Raw genomic sequence first — 16,533 nt, forward strand, 5'->3', positions numbered from 1 at the left:
AAACAGAAGGCGGGCAAAGGATTGCATGACAGAAACATCACAAAGTGGCTGATTTAAGCCATGATGGGTTTTGGTACATGCTGGCAAGGATATTGGCCACAGCATTCTTAGCCATTGATTTGTAGTATTGTACAAATCTGGGTGAGAGTGGCTGTAAAAGAGTTAACTAATGGCCACATAACCCATGGTGTTATTTAGTTATATAAAAAACGTTTGACCACCTCTCAACTCCTGCCAGCTGGGTTTGCTTGATGTGACAAGCCAGGGCCTGGGGTTGATTATTCAGAATTACTTCCTGCACATGCTGCAGACCACCACAGCTTACATAAGCCATGGTGGGCAGTCTGGTCACATGAACAGCACAGAGAGACAAATAATCAGAGATTAGCACAGGTAAAATTCTTACAAAATTTTGAAGCTTTTCTCCATGAAGTATAGCTTTTAATAAAAAGGAAAGCAGAGATGGGGACCTTAAATGTGATGTGTCTTGATATCCTCTGTTGTTAATTTCCCAGCAGTGGTCATTTAAAATCAAGCCACTTTATAGACAACATATATAAAAGCATGAAATACAGTTGAGTACTAAGCATAGTCATTAATGGGACTTATGGCACCTTAGACCTTCTTTTTCAGCAACAGCAAGCAATACATTTCATATTTAAAAGGTAAATTCCATCAGTTCCTAATGATACTCACTGCATATAGTGTGTAAAACTGTACAACTGAAGCAAGCCATCACAAACAAATGCATCATTTTCAGTGAAAAGTAGGTGAACTTAAGTGAAAGACATGTTAATCCTGCTCCTCTGACAAAGCAATAAAGGCCTTTCCTAATAGTAAGATATCTGATTTCCTGCATTCAGTGGATCCAGTTTGCACATCATTTTAAGAAAACTATCCAGCCTGAAGTAGAATTATAAATTAAAAGTTATGAACAGCTTCTGTCCTATTATTACTACTGTTGAATTCTATTATACATATAAAGCAAGAGATCCTTGATGCTCCAACAGTGAAATGTTTTGAATAATGGCAAATCATTGTCTTGTAATATTTCAAGCCACTGAAGAGTTATTACTCTTTGCCTTTAATGATAAAATTATTTTCATCAAATTCACCAATGTTACCTAATAATTTAAATTAACCTGGGAGGAATTACCTTTTTAAGGTTTTTCAGCTTTTTACCAGGAGCGCCCCCCCCCGCAACCAAAATTGCAAATCCAATCAAGAGGTTATTGAGGGCCCAAAATCCATATAATTCTGAGTAATGTCTACGGGAAATATATTACCAAAAATCACAGTGAAGAATCCTTCTAGAGTGAGGAGAAAGTTAGTGCTGCTTTTTGGGGGGACAACTCACTTTGAGAGACTTCTGTTTGGCTACTTCAAGTATCTGCCCCATGGAAATGTAATTTCAAAGTGCTCTTAACGCCACTTGTAAAGTGTTTGTGAGGAGAGGGGGAGGGAGACTCTTATCCTGAAAGGTATATATTGTAACAAAAAAGATAAATTTCTGTTGTGATCCACTAAAAGGATTATGTGATTCAAATGTTTAAAATGCCTTTAAAACGTTCACAAGGTCCAGTTTGCTTTGTATTCACTTTCATTTTCCTTTTCTTGTCACAGATTAAACAGAGTCATATATATATATAAGCTATACATCATGATTAATTAAATTAAAGCATTGTACGGAATACTACAAGCCTTACATGCTCTTTTGCTAGCTATAAGCAACAGCTAGAAAGCAACAATCTGTTTCTGTTCGGGTTTTTGCAGGGCGGTTTTGTTTTAAATCTACTTATATAAAAACCCTCTTAACAATGTAAGTTGTTATTAGTTTAATTGTATATGCACTGTTGAAAGACTAGCCTGTTTCAGAATTTGATTGTAAAATGTTCATTTCCAGTTTCTGTCTCTCTCTCCACCCTCTTATCACGCTTCAGTCTGCTGCATCCTGAACTGATTAAACACATACCAGATAATAGACTTTGTAGAATGAAAGGGGAAAGCTTTGTGCAACAGATTTCTGGTTATGACCACCTTTTAGTGAAAATTGGCTAACAATGAGCAAAGTTGAAAGGTCACCTACACAAGCTACTTCGTCCCTTTCTCTTTCTTCACCCTCATTACACCACACCAAGTTTCTGGGCCTTGACCATAATTGCTGGATGAAACACACACACATGCAAGCACACAGAGAGCTACTTTTGTATTTAGGAGTCACATCTGCCTACTTTATTAAATGGCTATTTTCCACCGTTACTTATAATGTTAAAGAAAATCATTCTTATAACAGCAACGAAGAATTGTAGTATATATTACCATCTTAAAATGCACAGTCTCACTCAGTAGATAGCATAGTGAATCACTCTTCTGCCATGGGCCCAGCTGGCCTTATCAAAGAGCACTCTTAACATTCCCTTGGAAAAATTCTAGAAAGTATAATTCAGTTGAAGAAGCAGAAAATGAAAATGCAACAATAAAATAAATATTGGAACCTTGGATATATTTTATAGTCTTTGGGTTAGTCTAATAATGGTCTTACATCAAAACAGATTTTGGAATAATATGTGAGACAGTAATCCAATTTATTAATATATTACATGGACATTTACTTTAAATAAATTAATTTAAATGAATTAGATTTATATTCACATTTAAAGTGATGATACAGATGCAGTTTTCCATGTATTTAACAGCAGCTGCATGTAATAGGTAAGCATAGATCCACAAATAACCTGAAGGCATTTCAGAAGCACAAAGGTTAGAAGGACAACAACTCATTGTAAAGAACACTTACTGTTTCCTTCAGTTCTGAAGGACAAAGCAGGGCAGAAAGCCACTGCCTTGCTTTAAGCTCACACATTGATTAAAAATAAATTTTAATTTATGATCAATTTATAAACATTATCTTGATACAAAGAGAGAGCACAAGAGCATAAACCCTGTACTTCTAAGTTAGGTAAGGTAGATTTTAGACTGCTAATTTGTTATCTCAGAAAATTAGACTGAGAAATACAATACACAGATGCCTGGGATTCATAAAGCTATTTCAGGCATATTTCAGGGCTTTGAGCATGTGATTTTTAGTTTCTTGTCCCAGTGGAAAAGTAGACATCCTACAGTATCACAAACTGTTTTTGAAAATCCCCTCAGTACGGAAAGTGGTTTGAGAGGGTATGTGTGTGCTTGTGCGAGTGAGTGTTAAGGGACAAGAGATGCTTGTGGAAGTGAACGCAAGCCCAAATGCTTCTTGGGTATTCATGAGCAGTAATGTGATTCTTTAGACCCTGGAAAATATATACCAACAATATCTTGTGTACACTATCATGTTTAAACTTGACTTTATTGCAGAACATTTACCAATATTAATATACTATAACTGAGTTTTTCAACACATTGTTTATTATATTATTCTAACACTGACATCGAAGACACTGGCTATATTTTAAAATGGAAAAGACACATTATAAGAAGCTGGAATTCTGTACGAGTTGTTGTGACAACATTAAATACTTTTTACACAATCCTAGTTGATCTTGTTTTTAATGTTTACTTGCCCCACTTCTTTTTAATTTATTTATAAACAATGTAATAGAGTTACTGAAGGTGGGATACTGGAAATATAGAATCCTTCCTTATGTAGGTAATTCCGTCCTAATTTCTTATACTCAGTTGGGCTTATGAAGATTGTTGAACCAATTCACTTTACATTGTAGGAATGAACTTCCCATTTATTACCCCTTCCAAAAATGTTTGGTAAATCCAAGAAAAAACTTAATTGGTCACTCAATAGGAATAAACTAGACCAGGTGCTCTTTCAAATCCCTTGGTCGTCCAGAGGACAGGTGCATGGACTTTACACATACAACCATGCATCTTGTTACTAGCTGGCCATTAAATATATTATGGTTTTATAAAACAAAAGGGGGAATTTTGGTTCTGCTTACCCTAGAATTGTATTAGAGTTTTGCCAAATTGGAGCTCTATTATGGGCTATGACTAATTTAGAATCATTAGAAAAGATTCAAAATAAAATTTTATGTAGACTTTAACAACTCCTGTCTCTACAAAAGACAGAACTTAGTGTAATAAATATTAAAGCTAAATGCTTAGATTAATGCTACTGTTTTGCTTAAAATATTTTTAAAGCAGGTATTAGAATTCATTCTGAACTCATTCAGAGAAATGGGCCTGAACTCACAGAAGCAAAAAAATGCAACTGGTTGTCATGTGCTTGGGATTCTCTATCTCATTCCTTTTAGCTCAAGGATATGATAGTGTTAAAGCAATATTGCTCCAAAGGCTTTAAGGATAGTGAGGTGCAATCTCACTGGGCTGTGATTAAGCCCTGTCAATCTAACAGCTTTTATTCTTCTTTCACTGCCTTTTATTTACTGCTTCTCAAAAATGCAGCAGACTTGCAAAATATAAAAATGAGGGTAGCCCTTACCAGGGCAAGATTACATGCTTTTCCTTTGGCAGACTAGGTAGCATAAAGGGGTTCCTATGAAAGACAGATGATGAGGTTGCAATTGTGTATCAGCTAAAGGTGCTCATGTAATCCTAGAATGTTCTATTTATAAGGATCTTAGAACTAAATATATTCACCCATTGTTAAAATCATTGAAGGGAAGGTCAAGTTTTGTCAAGGTTTGTTTCTTAATGTCCCTTTTAGGTATCTAGATTTCTTGTCAGTGCTTCATGGATGCACATCGTAAAGCTCAGTGGATGCAAGGAAAAGTACTACTTTTAGTAGAGCTGTTAACTGTTAATGGCAAACTCCTAAGACAAAATATGCTCTACTGCTTGCCTGCTAATGTAAATCAAATTATCTGAGAACAGGAAAAGGGTGCTGGCATATCTTTTTTGCCATTTCATATATTGTCATTTTTACAAACTTTTTCAATTGGGTTAATGCTGCTCATTCAGAGATTTCTTTCAAGATTTACATAATGTTCATTTACTATACAGTAAGGTTTTTCCATATGAGCTCCCTTAACAGATCTATCAAATCTGCATTTTCAACAATGATAAAAATGTTGGAGGAGGGCATGAAAGAGCCCCATTTTCTCCAAACAAATGTCCAATGTTGCCAAACCACATGGCTGACACAGCATAGAGTCCTGGTCATACAGCCTGGTCCATAATGCCTTAGCTTACATCTGCTGGGCCAAATGTACTTTAAACCCTACCAAGTGAACACTGTATTCAGTTTGCAATACAAGCACATAATCCACACACAGAACTTTCTTCAATGTGTGGATTAGCCTCAGTATTTAGTTGGTAATTTTAAGAACAATGAACCTAGCAAAACTTACTTTTAAGAAAAGTCCCACCATCAGTGGTGGAACATGAGAGAAGCCATTTAGAACTTTCAATACCTAGCCTTGGCTTGTTGCGTCTTGAAGTTTTGCTAACATGCAGTCAACAGGTTCACATATGACAAACTACACTCAGACACTGCATATGCAAATCCTGCCATGGGCCACCATGGGTTACACAACTCATGTTGTGGATGTTTTGACCATACAAACCAGATCACAGCTTAGAATGGCACTGTAAAGTTGTTGGTGTGCCACAGTGGTTCAGATTACTGGAGTGGGAGTTCAAAGGATTCCGGTCCTCATTCAGCCATGAAACTCACTAGATTGACTCTGGACCAGTCACCGACTCAGGATAATTTACCTCACAGGTTGTTCTGAAGATAAAAATGGAGAGGAAGAGGAGGATTATGTTAACCCTCTTGAGTTCTGTGCAAGAAGAAAGCTGGGATATAAGTTCTCTCTCTCTCTTTCTTAAATAGGGTGGCCCTAGGGTGTCCCCAAAACAGGGTTTCCCCAAAAAAGATGAAAGGCATCACCAAAAGAAGAATAAACAAATCTCACCATAGTGTCTGCGCATTTTACTGACTCCATGCTAACTACTGATGGGCAAGATCAAGGCCCTTTTGGTTCTCCCATCTTGTAGTTCTTTATCTTTATCTTTAAATTGGATTTAAACAGGAAATATTTAAACAGAGGGATGCCTCCCATAAAGTAGGACACATAGTTACCCCTTACCTTAAACCTACTTACTTCTGAATATATAAGGCACAGGATTGCGCTGTAAATTTTAAGTAAATAATGGGCAACAGTAAATGCAATCTCAACTGTTGTGTTTTAGGCCTTTCCTAATACTGACTTTAAAATCTTTTATTCATATAGGCCATATTACATCTTTAAAGCTGAATTATTTATATACTCACAAGCATGGAAATAGTTTACAGAAAAAGTATTTCCTTTAAGAATTCAATAAAACCTCATGACATTTTAACAGAGTTCCCTAGAGCAGTGGTGGCGAACCTATGGCACATGTGCCGCAGCAGGCACACAGAGTTCTCTCTGATGGCATGCGAGCCAGGTCACCCCAGCATCTCCCCAGCATCCGAGCATCAGATAACAGTGCACACAGGGGCCGTGCAGATGCTCAGAAAGGAGTAGTGGTGCCAGGCGATGACATCATGAGCCACAACTCATTAGCTGCGACTTGTCTGAGCTTTCACATGGCTGGTCAGTGCATTGCCAAGCATATATATATATATGTGAATTGTTTTTTCTAAACTAGAACCTCAGTATTCAGGTTTTATTGCAGTGTCGGCACTTATGTGCAATACCCACATAAGTGGGTATTGGGTTGCAGTTTGGGCACTTGGTCTCTAAAAGGTTCACCATCACTGCCCTAGAGAGACCGCTGCTGCAAAAATAACAAAGGGCATTATCCAATGTAACACAAGTGCTAATGTGAATTCCACTGCTCTAGAGCAGCCTTTCCCAACCTTGTGCCTTCCAGACATTCTTGGACTGCAACACCCAAAATCCCCAGTCAATGAGAATTCTGGGAGTTGTGGGCCAAATGCTTCTAGAGGCCAGCAGGTTGGGGAGGACTGCACTAGAGTAAGGAAACCAACACAGTACCAACAGCATCTAAAGCTTTTAATATTGTAATACTAATGCAATATGATTTATATTAACACTGATGTCACACAGGATATTTCCCAAAGTGTCTGGCAATAAAGTAACCAGTGTTAACAAAAACCTATGTAAAAATAAATATATTCTTCTTTAATATGTCACAAGGTCCTTTGTTCTTCCTATGTAGTAACCATATGGTTAAAAGTAAATCAATGTATGAATATAAAAGCTTTTCCCTTTCACTGAAACAACATCTTGACTCCCATGAGAATAAGACTTTCACTTTATAAAATGAAGCAGCAATGTAAGTGGTTTACTCTATCTGCCAAATATATTTTTCAATTCGTCTCATTCAAAAGGCATGTTCAATACATGCAATTTATTCTAAAATCACACCAGTGTAGCCTTGTTTAGTCAGTATGTTCAGAGAGAGAAAAAGAGAGAAATGAAGCTAGGGAACAACTGTAAAATAACTAATTTGTAATTCTATCAAAATGTTACTGTTCCCTTTTTAAAATCTAAATAAAATCCATTGTGTTAGCTATAGCAAAGGTTTGAGACAGGTTATAGATTTAGAAAATGAGCGTAATGTTTAGGAAATGGTCTCACAATGTTGAACTTTGTTTTTAAGTCTTTTGAAAAAAGAATTCTGCACTGCCAGGCTCTATCTCCCTACCTTTGCCAATCACAAGTAGCTAAACTTAGGCAATTAGGAAGTGGAACTGTTTATCATAATCAGGATCCAGAATTACAAATTCCAGTGAAGCAGAAATTACTCTTGCACTTCTTTTTCCCTATGAGTCCAAACCTAAAAACCCTAGTTTATGGTTACTATTAATGGACCATTACTTTTACAAATCACAAGAGTCAATATAATAAGAGATATATCATAATTCAGAAAAATATATTTTGCCTTCATATACACATACTCGTCAAACAACTACAATAAGGGACCACAAGGAACTTACAAGAAATAAAATTGTACAGCATTAAATATAGTCTGTCATGGGATATGTGATTACTAGAACTAGAATGAAGTCTGAAACAGTAGTACCGTAATTTAAGAGTATTTAATAGCAAGGAACAATCAGATTAGCAATCCTTAGAATTAGACCACAGTTTGTAACACAACGTATAGTGGGCTCTGCAGCATGGCACACAGGGTCACCTCCAAGACATCTATGAACATGATGCTTCCAAACACTTGAATGAATATGTGTGTGTGAAATGCATGGAATATTTTAGCAATCACACATACAATTCGACAAAACAAATTAAATATCACAATAAGTATCCATTTGAAGTTGGCATCTATATGCCACCTGTTCATATACTAAATGCACTTTAAGATCCATTGCACTATAGGAGGTGAGTGTTTATCCTTTCAATTTTATAATAGGTATTCCTGTGGTCAAAAGGGCACAAATAATCCACCTCCTCTTCCATTTGTTAAGTTCAGTGAAGCAGGGGAATAATTTTAAAGTGTGTATACATGAGTGAATATTAAAGAATGTTCTAGCTAAGATTTGTAGTAAAATGCCCCCCCAAAAAACCAACTGCTAGACATTGCAAAAACTTATGCTTAGAAGTACTACTTGTATTGCAGTGCCAGGAATAAGCTAAACTAGATAGCCCCTTCCATTGTGGTTTCCAATACACATGAAACAAAAGGTTTTGCTGAATAAGCCACAGACTAAGGCATGTACACATGACAGGTAGGTACCAAAATAATTATCCACTGTTATTGTTCACAGCACTTTGTCAAATTCCCAAATGTGTATGTCCAAAAGAGGAAGGGAAACCCTGATAGGGTTCAGAATTTCTGAGAATAGGTAGTCATTTATCATACAGACAATAACCTTTCTAATGCACACATCATTTCAGAAGTGTGCTTATTGTTTAACAAATAAATCATAACATAAAGTAAATTTATGTCAATTGTTCTTGGGTAGGAAGCATTCACATTTTGGTGGTGGTAGTTGTTAAATTTGTCCAGAAATAACTTATTCTGGATTACCGTCTCTTTTCTCCTTATCAATATAGTAACTCAACAAGTATCAGGTAAGACCTACACATCTTTTCTACAAATTAAATATCTTAAATTGAAGGAAAGAGCTCTATCATTATGATCTAAGATGCTACAGAACATTCTTGAGGCTAAGCCCCAACAGGGCATTAAAATGTTAGCGAAAAAGTTATCAAGCAATTTTTTAAAAACATTGATTTAAGAAAGTGCTCACTGTTTTTTCAACGGTAAGAACAACAACCTTAACCTTATAGGAATCAGTTATAGCACTGGAAATATTAACATGATTCATTTTTGATTGTTGTTAGCTAAACATGGAAAGAGAAGCTTGCCAAGTATACGTGCTTCCACACTGTAGAAACATACTATATACCTCTCCAAATCACTTACCCTTCACAACACATTTACTTTAACAATCTATCCCCTAGTTAAGATAGCAGTCCTATATACACTAATCTGGGAGTGATATCTATTGAATTCAGTGGTGGATAAACAGCATCATACAGAAACAGTACATTGATCCTTCATACAGCAGTATGAAAACCACAAGCTATTCTTAAACTGCATTAACTAATTTTCGTAATTCTCCTCACAAATGCTCAGAAATTAACTAAATCAATTAGTTATACCATTTGCTTTCACAGTGACCTGTACTCTATTTATGACAGGAAAATATACAAACTGAAAGTAATCCATTACTTTTTACCCACAGAGAGTCACAACAATTCAGAAAAATGACTAAGTTTTCCATAACTAACAAACACAATTTTTCAGAGGCAGACCAATGTGCAGGGCAGTCCCTAAACTCCTTACATCAAACAAACTGATAATAAGAGGGTTGTCAGCACGAGTGTTTAGAAACCTTTAATCAGAAACAGTATTATCAGGAAGCCACTTATAACACACCTACAGGACTGGAGTACTTCTAAATATATGGAAGCTACTACTCAGGTGTGATTAAAAATGTCTGACTTAAAAGAGGACCCAAACTCTGAATAGCTTTTAGGGGGATTATACGAGATATGATTAATGAAATATATGCCTTGGTCTAAAACAAAAGCCAACCAAAGACTGCATAGCTGAGATGAGGTGTTGGTGGGAGGGGGGAAATCCTTCTTTTATCCTTGCATGCTTCTGGAATGTGGATTGAAAGATCATAGCAACACTTTAATGTACTGGCAAATACATTAAAGGAAAACAGTTTAATCTGGGAACAAATACAAGTCTAACCCTTATATTACTCACACTGCATGCATTGCTTTGAATAAAACTAGGTGATCCTAACCAAGGATTAGGTCCATGATTTCTAAAATGAGCCCTCCCAATTAAATAACAATCCACTTACCAATCAAAATTTATACTAAAGTTAATGCAAATTGTTGCCTGGTAATTCTAAAATCAAGTAAATATTTTCTGTGGAGTTTACATTCTCAGAAGTTCTTATAAAGTGGCTACAAGTACCGTATTTTTCGCTCTATAAGACGCACCTGACCATAAGATGCACCTAGTTTTTAGAGGAGGGATCCATGGAAAGCTTCCTGAGAATCACAGGCACATTCCCCATCACTTCCCCATGGGCTTCATTAAAAGACGGGTTGCCATTTGAAAACACACACCAACCTGTGATTAACAGCTCTCACCTGTGCCAGAAGAGGAGGGCGAAGCAGGGCACACCGAGCGCGTGCCAGCCAGGTATGGTGCAGCCAGGCCGGCAGGGTGCTGGTGGTGGTCTTCTGGGCGGCGCAGCAGCGGCGGCAGGTCTTCCCGGGCGGTGGGGGTGAGCAGTTCGTCTCTCCGTGCGGCCGGCAGGTTAAAGCCCGTGGCTCCTCCTCCTCCGCACCGCTCCCCCTGAGCGGCACAGGTCTCACCTGCACCGGGGAGGGGCAGAGCAGGGCACGCCGAGCGCGTGCCGGCTAGGTGGTGCCACGTGGTGCAGCCGGGCCGGCAGCGTGCCAGCGGTGGTCTTCTGGGCGGCGAGGCAGGTCTTCCCGGGCGGTAGGGGTGAGCAGTCCGTCTCTCCGTGCGGCCGGTGGGTTAAAGCCCACAGCTCCTCCTCCTCCGGGGCAGGTTTTCCTGGGTGGTGGGGGTGAGCAGTCCATCTCTCTGTGCAGCCGGTGGGTCAAAGCCCGCGGCTCCTCTTCCTCCACACCGCTCCCCCTGAACGGCACAGCTCTCACCTGCGCCGAAGGGGGGGGGGTGGAGCAGCGCATGCCGAGCGCGTGCTGGCCAGGTGGTGCCACATGCTGCAGGCGGGCCAGCAGCGTCCCGGGCATCGGGCACACACACATTCGCTCTATAAGACGCCCAGACATTTCCCCTTACTTTTGAGGGGGGGAAAAGTGTGTCTTATAGAGTGAAAAATACGGTATATCTTTCATTCTAATATGTTTTAATCCTTTTCACCATTCAGTAATAAGGGCCAAAAGAACATTACTTGAAATCTGTGTCTAGTAGGTCTACCTGTGGTTCTTTTTCAATCTAGATTAGGCACCGATTTAGATCTTAAATCTTCCTGCTCCCAACCTAGGTCCCAGTTTGAATCAGAGGCCATGCACATACTCTACAGTAAAAGTGAAAAAAAACACAGGCGCAAGACACAGATTTAAAGTAAGTTATGTCCTTTTTGGCCCTAAGGCAATTGCTACAGAATGGTGATTCGAATTGGCCAAACTGTAACCACCACCACCACCATCATCATCAGGACATGGATATATGATCACCTGACCATTCAGTTTAAACAAATTTAAGTTGCAAAATATGATGGCTCCGTTGCATGTAGTGCTTATATAGCAACCTAACTTCCTCCAGGATCTTGACTCTAGGTCACGAATAACTGGTAGGTGTGAACATTGCATGCAAAGAGGCCAATATATGAATTAAAATATGCCTTAAACAGACCACATTGAACCCTAAATGTAAGGATTTTACCTGTTTATTACCAGAATGTTGTAAAAATTAATCCTAACTATCTGTTTAGTGGGACATTAGATGTTTAATGGAAAAATGCATTTGAAACTCATGAGAGTTTCAAAGGCAGTTTGTGATGAGACCCTCAGGGTTCCTGTTAATACCAAAAAGTCAGCTGGGTGTGTCTAACCCCTTTATACTACAACTGAAAAGTCAATTATTGCACAAGTATTAAAATAACAATAGTATTCTAAGAACAGCACTAATAAAGCAAAGTTATTACATCAATTAGCAGTAACACTCATATTTGGAAAGCTATTCCATGAAAATATATTGCCTTCCTCCTATGAAAATGTGAATAAGTTTGTGGCACAGGAATAGTAGTTAACTGCCTACTGCAGTACCTATCGGGTTTCATACTTAGGAACATGCCCTGTGGATTGAAAAGGCAGCTCAAGCACTGAATAATCTGAGAAGCAAACATTTGTCTAACATTCAAACCAAGTAGAACAAGACATCAAATGCACAAAATTGAGATGGCTGCCAGCAGAAAGGCAGTGGAATATAGTACAGTAATCACTGCTTGATTTTTAAAGGCAAAGATCAATTCCTGCTATTTACCTCAGAGTTTACTTAAGTAGTGAAAAGAATGGAAAATAACTAACATACCAGTTAAATCCTCCATCGCCAAGAAAATGAATGATGTCGATTTGTAGTGATTACACTAGCATCATATATTTGTATTCGCATCAGATGGAATCACTTAAGAGCCGTCTACCAACCACAAACTCCATTCATATCAAAGGGGTTTGTGCAGAAGCCAACTGAAATTAGATGGATTGCACCTCTGTAGCATTAGGAACTGAAATGAAAAGCTCAGCTACACAAAGCCAACTTAGTTTCTCTATACAGAATTTTTGTTGTTTATCCCTGTAACTACATGACTGTATTTCTGTATCAGTTACTTAAGGCTCTGTCTATGACTCGTAAAAGTCATACATTTTAACTTTCACGCCAACTGCTACTGTGGAAATCATCCATAAATCTATAAGCTACTTGTCTTCATTTCTGCTCTACAGTTATAGAGATATTTCTGATAAATGTTCCCCTTAATTGTTACTATGAAGACTGTCAAGTTGATAAGATTACAAGATTTCAGTTTTGCTGTAATAAATTGCTTCTTGTTCACATCATAGATTAATGAAGGCTATATCCATTACACTATTGTTAGCTCAATGTGCTAATGATCTGCTAAAACTCATTTATACACATGATTGTGAGGGTATTAAGCAATACTAGAAGCCTTGCAACAATTGAGACTAGTGTTATGTTCCTAGGAACACAAAACAAAATAAAATAATCTCTGTGGAACATACTGATGTTCACAAAAAATAAATGCCTGCTTTGAGTCTCAGTCATACATTTATGGAAATGAACCTCTTTTATCATATGATTTCAGTCACAGTCTTCTGATATAATTCATTAACATAACATTCCCATTTTAACCTAACAAATACATTTTTGGAACACCATTGTTTCAGTTAATCAGATTTTTCCTCAGATCTATTCTGTCCTTACCAAGTCGCAAAAAGCCCAATCCCATGCACATAATCTCAAAAGTTCAGTGTACCTTACTTCCAAGTAAATGAGTATAGGATTGCACTTAAAATGAACTTCATACTCAGGTATTTGTTTTATATTTCCCCCTAGTATGAAATTCTTTTGAAGGATTCAATATATTTCCAAAAGCAAATATGTATAGGTAGGGACTACTATTTAAAGATATACTCAAATCTCTATCACACAATTTGGAATACACTTTTTGCAAAATTATTTAATCAAGCTGACAATCTTTTACAGTATTAAGATTAAACTTGATACTATTTCTCACCTGCAACAAAAGCAGGAAGCATAGAACAAAATTAATTTGTCAGGCATATTCATCACGTAACCTTAGAAAGTCACACACTGCCTTATCCCATGTGTATATACTAAGCAAGAGGGTTAACTTCCAAGTAAGTGTGACAAGGTTGCAGTCTCAGCTTGTTAAAGACAACTACTGTATGATAAACACTGGATAATATTATCCCTGTAATTTTACATTGTTTAGATTGGCATTATGCCCAAATTCTTTCACTCAGTATATGAATTCACTTGTTGCTGGCAGACACAACAGTGTGAAGTAAAAAATGATTGAGTCTTAATTGAAGCTGAACAAAATGCAACAGATAAACTTTACAGGACGTACAAGAATAAACACTGCCATTTATTATGATTCGCCTTACTCAGACACAATGAAGTTGTCATAACGACTCAGACACTATTGCTTTTTCCTGTTATCCTATACAGAGTTAATCCTATAGCATGTTGACTGCACAGGGGGCTGAAGTGTTTATAAACAGCTGTAAGATACAATTAAATGACTCAAATTTAAATATAGTAAACATGACGAGTAATTCTGTATTGTTCTATGCAGAATAATTCCAATGATTCCTAGAGTTCTGATACTTATGTACTCATGGCATATGCTGACATTAACTGAAATGTTTGTTTTAAAGGAGTCACAGTGGTCAATTTACCTATCAAAACTGTTAAGCAATACATTTTACATTTCATTCCAATTATTAAATACTCTTTTTAAAGAAATAGGAAAAGGGAGTGCAGAAATAAAAGAAATGTTATATTTGCGAAATACATTATGACTAATTTTTTTATGAAATATAGTCTTGTTTAGGAGGTCAACTGGATTAACAAAAGTGATTGATTGATCGATTGATCAATTGTTACATTCTATGGCACACAATAGCAGATGTAAAATACTGTGATCTGCCCAGAGAACAAGATCCTATTTAAGCCACATGACATGGCCTTGATTTTTAATCTTTGGTTAGTATGTCTTACCTTTTGAAAATCTTCTTCTAGAGCTTTCAAATGAATTATCTAAAGGGGAAAGCAAACAGATCCCTAATAGAACATGGTATCTTTAGCAACTAGCCACCTTCTTTCCCAGTACACCCATCCAACCAGTTAGTTCCCCACTGTTTGAACTATACAAACAGGAAGTGTCCTGCTGACTTATTTTTACCATGCAACAATAAGTTATTCCATTACCTAAATAGCACTGCCATTTAAATTTTACTTTCCATAATCTTGGAAAGAGAACAAACCAAAAAGAAAAGAGCCAGAGAAGTTTCAAACTCATTTATAAATTCACAATGAAGGTTAATAGTTAAGTCCTTGTCTTTCCCACTTACTCCACCCTTCCCCCACCCACTAAGACTGGATGCTCCCTTGAATTAAATGTTTTTGTTCTCTCTTTACCTGAAGCCAGACAAAATTGTCATGGTATCCATTTTTATTTACAGCTTGAGCAGCAGTTACTCAAAACACTGCTATACTTAAAAAGCTAACCTTGTGAGGATTTATTTCACTAGATCTTACAGAGGACAAGTTTAGTATATCAATCAACTTTTTTTAAAGAAGTCCCATGCTGCCTTTTCTTAAGATTAGAAGGAAGCACTCTGCCATTTAAAACTTGGCTATTTCTCTCATCTTCCTTATTCTCCACCTCCAATCCTTCACATCCCACCTGTTCCAAAATCCAGTATGGTTTCAAGAAAGGAATTAGAAATCTTCTCAGTGGTTCCTTTTCAGGTGGTTTCTTTCACCTCCTTCTCCTTCAGTCTGGAGCTTTAAACCTGAAAAACAAACACCTCTATTGAATTCAAAGTAAGCTGTGTCTGAGATAATTCTCTATCAGACAGCAAGTCTCAGTGTCTGGTTACACAAACATACCTTTACTCAGGGTGAAGAAAAATACCCTAGAAACCAAAAAATCAGAACGGACAGAGACGAGGAAAAGAAAGAGGCATTCTAAAAACCCTAAACAGATTTAGTGCTGATCTTAAGTGAGCACATATTGGAGCAAGTATGCTGATTTTTAATGCAAAACAAAACAAAGCGCTAAAGGCGATAGAAAATCCAGAAAATTGGAAAAAGAAAAAGCATGCAGATTTGGAAACAAGTTTTATTGGAGTTTACAAGATACAGCATGAGAAAAACTAAGCAAGAAAAATTTAACTATGTAAGTCGAACAAGCAGGATAACCCTACTCGGAAGCAAGTCCATTGGATTCTGTCACATCCAGGTAAGCGTATATACCGCCTAAAGCACTCATCTTGCACACAGATCCCCGTGCATTTTCTCTGCCCCTCACCAATCCGTTCCCGGTTAACTTCAGGATGATCCTCCACAGAAAGCTCCACACACACACTTACGGCATATATCCGTAGAGCAACAACCGAGGCAACTTACCTGCGTCTCCCTCCTAGGCTGCCTTCCAAGAGCAGGAAACCCCCAGCTTCATCTCTGCAGCGACTGCAGCATTGCACGAAAGGGCGGGGGGAGCGCGCGAGTGAGCGGCCGCTGTCCAGCCACCAGCCTCGCGCGGCGGAGAAGCGCGCAAGGAGGGCGGAGAAGGCGCGAGGGTGCGCGCGTCCGGACGGCCGAGAAAGCCCTGCTCCTGACGCTGGAATAGCAGCCCTTAGCAGTGTATCCCGAGCATTGGGATATCCTCGAGATACCCTTCCAGGCAGAGCGCTCGGGCGGGCAAGGGAGGCAGAGTCACGGAGTGTGACCAACGTGCATGCA

The 16,533-nt window shown here is 38.0% G+C and overlaps 1 protein-coding gene across 1 annotated transcript in view; it reads right to left on the bottom strand.

The window, feature by feature from the left end:
• Positions 1 to 16,293, bottom strand: part of PRDM1 (PR/SET domain 1) — a 106,364-nt gene extending 90,071 nt beyond the window's left edge. The window contains exons 1-3 of the mRNA XM_044427173.1: positions 16,198 to 16,293; positions 15,473 to 15,581; positions 14,785 to 14,823 (exon numbers count right to left, since the gene is read on the bottom strand). The gene's annotated coding sequence lies outside the window, so the exon portion shown is untranslated. The remainder of the gene's footprint in view (positions 1 to 14,784; positions 14,824 to 15,472; positions 15,582 to 16,197) is intronic.
• Between the last annotated feature and the right edge of the window lie 240 nt (positions 16,294 to 16,533).

This window comes from Varanus komodoensis, unplaced genomic scaffold (genome assembly GCF_004798865.1).
Source record: "Varanus komodoensis strain SLA01 unplaced genomic scaffold, ASM479886v1 scaffold1, whole genome shotgun sequence".
Taxonomy (NCBI): domain Eukaryota; kingdom Metazoa; phylum Chordata; class Lepidosauria; order Squamata; family Varanidae; genus Varanus; species Varanus komodoensis.